A 9,161-nucleotide genomic window follows, 5' to 3' on the forward strand; every position below is an offset into this window, starting at 1 on the left:
TTTATTTTTTTTGTTTTGTTTTGTTTTGTTTTTTAATTTTTATTTATTTACTTATTTTTATTTTTGACTGTGTTGGGTCTTCATTTCTGTGCGAGGGCTTTCTCTAGTTGCGGCGAGCAGGGGCCACTCTTCATCGCGGTGCGTGGGCCTCTCACTATCGCGGCCTCTCTTGTTGCGGAGCACAAGCTCCAGACACGCAGGCTCAGTAGTTGTGGCCCACGGGCCTAGTTGCTCCGTGGCAGGTGGGATCTTCCCAGACCAGGGCCCGAACCCGTGTCCCCTGCATTGGCAGGCAGATTCTCAACCACTGCGCCACCAGGGAAGCCCCCAACACTATTTATTAAAGAGACTATCCTTTCCCCATTGTATATTCTTGGCTCCTTTGTCATAAATTAATTTACCATATATGTGTGAGTTTACTTCTAGGCGTTCTTTCTGCTCCACTGATCAATGTGTCTGTTTTTATGCCAGTATCATACTGTTTTGATCTCACTCAGATTGAATTAAGTCCCATGCTAAGGGCCTCATTCTAACTTAATCACCTCTGTAAAGGCTCTGTCTCCAAATACAGTCACATTCTGAGGGGGAATTTTAAGGGGACACAATTCAGCCCATAACATAATTTATAATAAAATATTATGCAATTTTTCACTATTTCAATAAGTGAACCATCGGGCATGGCTACACTCTCACAGTGCTTCTCAAACTTTAGTCATGCATACGATTGCCCTGGAGATCTTGTAAAAAAAAAACACAGATCCTGATTCAGTAGTTCTGGAAGGACCTGAGATTCTGCAATTCCAACAAGGTCCCAGGTGAGGCTGATGCTGTTCGTCCTTGGACCATACTTCTGAGTAGTGGTGAAGCCCTGGAAGACATGAAATAGTCAGATCCTTGCAACTCCTTGCAATCGATAGGACTGGATTTAAGAGAAGGAAGAGGCTCAGAAGATATTCCATAAAAGAAAAGCAGAAAATGAAAGAGCAGGGGAACAAATGTGGTCTATATTTGTAGATGATGAGAGAAGGAAATTTAAGGATCATGTGCCAAGACAACATACAATCTTAGTGGAGAAAATGAGGAGGTAGGTTATTCCCACAAATGAATAAGTAAATGGTATTAATATTCACACCCCACCAGGGCTATCAGACTTTTAAATCTACAGATTTGCTAAACAGTTTTTCATGTATGCCATTACATAATTTCAACACTACTACAAGCGACACATTGGGATGCCTACCAAGTTTTAAAAATGTCTTTAAAAAGGGAAATTATTCAATCAGTACTAGTAGCTCCCTTTCCAGTTTATTTACTGTCAATTCTTTTTAGAATTATAATCATGCATCACGTAGGAAGGAAGATCAGAGTTGGTAAATTATTCAAAGACTATGTCTTTCATCCGTTCATGTTTCCTTCTTCACACCACCTTCCCCTAAATCACAGGGTATTTTTTGTAACTTCTTGTAAAAGTAACAACAACAATAACAGCAACAAGCTCTTCATTATTAAAATCTACAAAATTACCATTGATTTATATCTGTAGTGGGTTTAGTCTGGTGGAACACTGGACAGTTGTGCAAAACAAGGATAATTCTTTGTTGTGGGAGATACTTCCACACTGCAGGTGGTTTAGCATTCCTGGTCCCCACTCTTTAAATGCTAGTGTTGCATCCTCCAATCATTGTGAGGGATAAAAATAGCCCCACAAATTTCCAAAACACACTTTAGGATAGGGGTTTAGACCTGTTAACCACCACTGTATAGATCATCCACTAGACTGGACTAAACTTTACATCTTGAAGATTTCATACAATTCCCAAATGTCTGAATTAAAACCAGACATTTAATATACCAAAGCAAAAAATACTTCATAACTGTCTTGTAATTCAAAAGTTTCATGCAGAAAGATCAGGCCCTAGAAAAACCTGACATATTCACTTGGGATTTACCACTAAAAACCTCAGGGAGTTGGATAGCCAGTGAGCTCTGAAAGTTCTTCCCTTACTAACTGGAAATACCCGAACAACAGCTTCTATTCTTGTAACCTGCTTTACCCAAGTATGGGCCTCCTTCACTCTCTGTTCTAAGCATAACACCTGAAGACACTTTGTTTAAATCCACCCCGTCTGCAGGATTTTGTAGCATTTTCTGTGGAAAACGGGACTATACTTCGTATCATAATTTTCATGCTTAATTACCCTATTCTGAATGAGGTAACTTCTGGGGACCATCTGTTCAGAGAATAACTGGATGAGCACCTCAGAGTAAATATATGAAAAGGGTAATTAACGTGGTAAGCTAAACAACAGTGAGACAAGAACATGTTTGGTTAATTCAGAAGGTCTCATAAGATGCTTCTTTTACTGAAGCATCTGTGTAAAATTATGTGATGTTCTATCAGGCCCTGTAATTTACAAAATTACAGTCTTGCCAACAAATTGGTAAACTCTGGCTTATCTGTCCATAAGGAAGAATATGATCTTGAGACCAAAATCTAGATAGATTAGTAACATCAATAAATGAACTCTTCCTAGCCTTAGTAAATTATGAAAAATATATTCTGACACTAAGTGCCCAGATTCACAAGATGCTCTTTTAGTATAAAGTAAAGCCATGTATTTTTGCAAAGTCTGTCACCATCATTGTTCAATTTACACCAAACATTAAAGCAAATGGGCCACATTTTAATTGTTTGCTACATCTGATTTTCAGACATCTATCTATGTACTGTGATGACAAATTGATGTGATGTATAGAATAAAATCTGGAGGACTAGACCACAAAATATTGTCAGTAGTTGTCTCTGGAAGCTGGGATTATATGTGATCTTTATTTTGCACTTTATATTTTTCTGTTTTTTTTCTTTTTCTAAATTTTTTTCAATGAGTATGTTTTACTTTTATAATTAGAAATAAATAAATAAAAGTTACTTTAAAAATATAATGCATTAGTAGTGGAATGTTGACCAAAGCTGCTTGTTTAAATATGTCTTACTGAATGGAAACAAATACCACCCCATAATAAGAAGTGCAGAAAAAATAATGCATTGGAAAGATTAATACCACAAACTATGCCAAGCATTACCTGGGAAAATAAAAGTTTTAGATGTTGGACAAATAAAATATATGACAATAAAAGTCATAAATGGAGCCTTAAACAAAAACTTTACTATTAAATATTGTTTAAATTTCCAAAAGACTCTGTGTAATGAGAGCACGTTAAATCTCTGTTTTAAAACCTTTTAAAACTTCAGTTAGAATATTTTTTTAGGTAAGGTCTATAGACTGAATGTTGGTGTCCCCCAGCCCCAATGGATGTGCTAAATGTGAATTAACCAATGTGGAAGGTATTTGGCCGGGGTGAGGGGGGCAGGTTTGGGGAGGTGATTAGGCCTTGAGGGGGGAGCCCTCATGAGTGAGATTAGTGCCCTTATAAAAGAAAGCCCAGAGAGCTCCCTACTCATTTCTCAGTGTGAGGACACAGGGAAAAGACTTCTGACGTGAAACAGGAAGCAGGCTCTCACCAGACACCAAATCAGCCGGTGCCTTGATCTTGGACTTCTCAGCCTCCAGAACTGTGGGAAATAAATTTCTCTTGTTTCTAATTCACCCAATCAATGGAATTCTGTTAGAGCAGCCTGAACAGACTAAGATAGCAAGGGTAAAATTTTTCTCTTTAGATCAGATTCTGAGGAACCCTTTCTGTGGTAGTGGTAAATGTTGTGGGTTGTAGTACTGGCCAGTGGCCTGAGGTCACTGTGTCTCCATGCTTCTGAGTCAGGTGGGTCCACTCTCTCACTTTCACATGTGGGCAAGCTTTCCCAAATACACACACATTATCTGGCAGCCGTTCTCAAAGTGGGATCCTGGGGCACCTGAGGCTCCCTAAGACCTTTTGGGGAGGATCTAGGAAGTCAAATCTATTTGCATAATAATAAGACATTATTTGACTTTTTCCTTCTCATTCTTGCACTAGTGTACCACGGAGTTTTCTGAAGGCTGCGTGTTAGGTGATATGGCAACAGTGTCAATGCACAAGTAGCTATGAGACTCCAGCTGCCTTCAATTAAACAAGACATTAACAGGATGTACCGATTTGGTCCCTCTCTCATATTTAAGAAAAATAGTTATTTTTCTTAAAAACATTATGTTAACATATGAGTTTATTATTATTTAATTAATTTTTCATTTTGGTTCCAATGTCTAACATAGTAAATATCAATAGATAAAACCCACATAAACAAAAACTCTTTTGAGGCCCTCAATAATTTTTAAGGGACTTCCCTGATGGTGCAGTGGTTAAGAATCCGCCTGCCAATGCAGGGGACACGGGTTTGATCCCTGGTCTGGGAAGATTCCACATACCACGGAACAACTAAACCCATGCACCACAACTACTGAGCCTGCGCTCTAGAGCCCGCGAGCCACAGCTACTGAGCCTGCGAGCCACAACTACTGAGCCCACGAGCCACAACTACTGAAGCCCGTGTGCCTAGAGCCCGTGCTCCGCAACAAGAGAAGCCACCGCAATGAGAAGCCTGCGCACCGCAACGAAGAGTAGCCCCCGCTTGCCGCAACTAGGGAAAAGCCCGTGTGCAGCAACAAAGACCAAATGCAGCCCAAAAATATATATAATAATAAACTAAAAAATAAAATAAATTTAAAAATAAAATTAAAAAATAATTTTTAAGAATGTAAAGAGTTCCAAAAGACAAACAGTTTGAGAAGCACCATTTAATAGTATAAATGACCTGAACTCAGAAACCACAGAGGACTTAATATCTGAACATAATTATTGTTAGAAATAATTTAGCAATGAGCTTCAAGCAATGTGTTGTTTTGTCCATGGAAGATACAGACCAGTAGAGAATGGGCACACATTCCTGCAGCTGAAACTCGCCCAAATTAATTAATAAATCAATTCAGTGGGACACATTTATATGCCAGTACGTGGGACTCTGCCATGGAATAAAAAGCATATGATGTGGCTTCACTCTGACAAGTACTGGGAAACACTAACCTGTCTTTTGTCTTGTTTTTCACAGCTACAATCATTAGCCTAGACTGTCGTCTACGTAATGCCTGTGTGCAGGAAATTACAATGGTGGAATGTCAGGTTACAGCCTAATACAGCCAGTCATGTGTGAACAATTAAAGGTCTGATGATCCCACTAATTACGTCAAACCAAAGGAGAATTATCATTTGTATAGGTGCTGGTTTTCTTTTTTTAAATGATACAGTTTAGGGAGATGACACAGTTCATATGTGTATTTAGATACATGAATTTTTGTCATTTTCATTATGAAAATCGTCAAATAAAACAAAAGTAAGAAGTGTAGCACATTAAACCCCAGGTGCCCATGCTTGGCTTCAACAATTACTGATGTTTTACCAATATTTTTTCATCTATCCCATCACCTTTCTGCCCCTCTTTTTAGCTGCAGTATTTAAAACAAATCCCAGACATTATTTCACTCACAAATAATTCAACATGAATTGGTAATAAAGACTCTTAAAATTATATCCAATTGTCAATAATTTCTTGGTATAATCTAATATCCAGTCCATGTACAACTTGCCCTGATTGTCTCAAAACTATTCATTTGCACTGGTCTTTTTTTCCCCCCTCAAGATTGAAATAAGTTCCACTGATTTTATCTCGTAAGTCTCTTTCAATCTCATTTTTTTTGACAAATCTAGGTAATATATGAATATTTTAATTTCATAATAAAGAGGCACAAGAAAAAGATAAGGATGCCAAACCTATTTTTAATTTTCTGGCCGTGCCACAGGGCATGTAGGATCTTAGTTCCCCAACCAGGCATCGAACCCGTGTCCCTTTGCATGGGAAGTGTGGAATCTTAACCACTGGACCACCAGGGAAGTCCGATGCCAAACCTATTTTAAAATGTAATGGTTTCAAATTACATGTAGCTAAGAATATCTAAAATTAGACAGGGAGATAAAATATGGCATTTTTCATTTAAAATAGAATTGTAAATTACTTTCTCAAGTCACGATTACTTTGCTTATTTCTCTTTCCTCTGCTGTCACCTGAAGGAGGATGCGTGCATTAAAGGAACATAAGGACCCTCTTGGATGAGATGGGAGGAATAGGAGGTCAAACAGATGTCAGAGTCATCTATTTAAAAAGAGTGCTGCCAGCCTCCAAAGACAGTTTCAATGGGGGACTTGCAGTGCTAGCCTCCTATAATTTCAGAGTAGAGTACGGGCTCTTTGCTTGCCCCACCCAAGCTATTCTATCTAGTTATTTTGGAGGAAATTCAAATATACTTTACCCCAATCCTATCGTCAAGGCTCAGAAACCCACGGTTCTGCTGCTGGCAATATTGGTGGGAATTGGCACGAGCTGCTGTGAGCTGCTCTCCCAAGACTCCATCCCTCCCAGAGGGCAGCCCTAGGCCAACGACTGGCTGAGGCAGGGGTGCAAAGTCCTGGTTTCCTTGCTTCGGTTTGGGACAATGAGTAAGGACCATTCGGCTCCAGAGTTCACCACAAGACTGTAGGACAGGCTGAGATCCCCGCTGCAACTACATCGTGGGTTAATGTCTCCCTTGCCGGTGTATCTCTTGAGCTCACTCCCCAATAAACCTTCTCTGCTCATTGTTGTCTATGTCTGTTTCCAACAGACTTGATCTAAAACAGCTAGTTAAAAAAGTAACTTTCTTCCCACCTTTATTGTCCAGCTCCCCAGTTGCTTTCCAGGAGCAATCATATTTATCAGTTTGCCATATATACGTGCAGAGATATTCCATGCCATTATGAACATACATGTGTACATTCTGTCCCCCTCGTATTTTTGAAAACCTATGGTAGCTTACTACACAAACCATTCTTCACTTTGCTCTTTTCTTTTAATTATATATTTATCTCTTAATAATATATTTTGCAAAGCTGCCTTATTATTTTTAATGGATGTTTACAATGGATATACCACAATTTATTTAACCATTACTCTATTATTATTGTGTATGTAAGTTGTGTTGAATCTTTTTAAATTATATACCATGTTGTAATTCATAACCTCGTGTGTGTATATTTTCAGAAATATATGACTACACCTCTATCATGCCTAGCTAGAAGTCAGATTGCTTAGTCGGAGTGTATGCATTTAAAAAATTGACAGATGTTGCCAAATTGTCCTCCATAGAAGCTGATATATGAGAATGCTTATTTCCTTATACTCTAACCAATATCTTGAGTTATTAACCTTTTTGATCTTTATCAATCTTATAGGGAAGAAGTTATCTAATTATAGCTTTAAATGAGTGACATTGAGTGTCTTATGCTTAAAAGGCATTTTTTTCCATGAACTATCTGTTCATATCCATTGTCCATTTTTCCTTCGGGGCTGTTATTGTTGTTTCTTATATACTTGTACGAGTTCTTTATATATTAGGAAACCTAGGATTATAATATGAGCTACAAATATTGTTTCATGGTTTGTCATTTTTATTTAGACTTTGCTTTTGGTAGTTTTTGCCGTACTAACTTTTAAAACGTAATTTAATTTGTCAGTCGTCTATGGTTTCTGGGATTTGTGTTATAAGAGTACTAGGAGAAAAAGGTTTTGAGATAAAATTCAGGGTGTGCTAGAAAGGAACATTCTAATTAAAACTTTGGACAAGACCAGAACTACCTTAAATTATCACTGATAAACTAAGAAAAATCTTGATCTGCCCTCCCCATCCTACTCTCTAAAATTTGTTCCTCTCATAGTTTATCCCATATCAATAATGCCAACTTCCTTCTACTTACTCAGGGATAACGTTGGAATTATCCTTGGTTCTCTCTTTCTCTCATATCTCATATTCAAACCATCAGCAGTTCTTATCAGCTCTATTTTTAAAATACCTCTAGAATCTGACCTCCTTTCAAACCCTTCACCACCACCCTAGTCCAAGTCACCATCTTAGCTTATGATAGATGCTCCTAAGTGGTTTTTCTGCTTCTACCCTGGCCTATCAGTTTAGATCATGGAACTCCTCTGCTCAGTGCCCTGCAAAGTCTCTGCATTTGACTTAGGGTAAAAGTCAAAGTCTTCATAATAGCTTAGGGTCCACTGAGACCCTCACCCTCATCTACCACACGCTTCCTGGCTCACTCTGCTCTCCTTGCTACCTATTACTAGAACACCAAAAGTTCCTGCCTCAGGGCCTCTGCCTGTCTTGTGCCTGTCTTTAGAATGCTTTTTTCCCTCAGTAGCCACGAGTTCCTACCCTTTAAGTATTTTGTTCAAATGTCACTTTCTCAGAAGGACCCTCTGTGATCACCATCATTTAAAATTTCTCCTCCCCAACCCAGCCACTTCTGGTACTTCCCATCCCCCTCCCCACTCTGCTTTTCTCTATAGCTCACATCTCATATAACATTCTAAGTATGTTGCTTATTTATTTGTTTAATGTCTGCATCTCCTACCCCTGCTTCCCCCATTTGAGCTTCATGAGGGCATAAATTTACTCCCGTTGTTGTGTTCAGTTTTTTTATCTCTAGCCCTAGAACAATACCTGACACATATAACTATGAGAGAATGGATCTTGGATTGTACCTGAAGAACTTCATTTTCTAATTCAGTTCCACAAAAGTGTACTGAAAACTAGCTATGTAAATGGCTCTGCACTTGGAGTAGTGGAGGTTGTGAAGGAAAACAAAACCGGCTCCTACTCACGTGGAAAAAGTTTCAAAGGAGGACCGAGGCACAATATGAAAAACGGCACATATGTAAGAAAGTTTCAGCTTTTCCGGGTGGTTACGTTAGAGTTGAATGTATGAAATAGGTACTAGGAAATTAAGGCTGGAAAATGCAAATTTGAGCTTAATTTTAAGAGATGCCAGGCTGAGGTTACCCATAATTATATATGCAACAGGAAACCACTGAGAAAGATTGAGCAGAAATTAACACGATGGGAATCGGGTTTCAAATGCTTAGTCGGCTAGCATGTCTAAGATGCATTGGGGCTGGAAATGCAGTTTAGAATTTAATATTACAGTGTCAGTGAGAGGGCCTGAAGTAAGTGAGAGTAGCCCTAGAAAGGAATGAAAAACCTTGCGTATGTTGAATAAACATAAATTGGCAAATGATTAGCTATAGAAGGTAAAAGGCGGTCACGGGGTGGGGACTGACGGTGCTCAGATTTGAA

At 38.7% G+C, this 9,161-nt stretch overlaps 1 pseudogene across 1 annotated transcript in view; it reads right to left on the reverse strand.

Annotated features, from left to right (window-relative positions):
* The window catches only part of LOC309658861 (large ribosomal subunit protein uL24 pseudogene), a 23,369-nt pseudogene continuing 14,208 nt past the window's right edge, over nucleotides 1-9,161 (reverse strand). The window contains exon 2 of the transcript XR_014268313.1: nucleotides 1-868. The product of XR_014268313.1 is annotated as a large ribosomal subunit protein uL24 pseudogene (transcript). The remainder of the gene's footprint in view (nucleotides 869-9,161) is intronic.

This window comes from Balaenoptera physalus (genome assembly GCF_965194825.1).
Source record: "Balaenoptera physalus genome assembly, chromosome: 3".
In the NCBI taxonomy this organism is placed as follows: domain Eukaryota; kingdom Metazoa; phylum Chordata; class Mammalia; order Artiodactyla; family Balaenopteridae; genus Balaenoptera; species Balaenoptera physalus.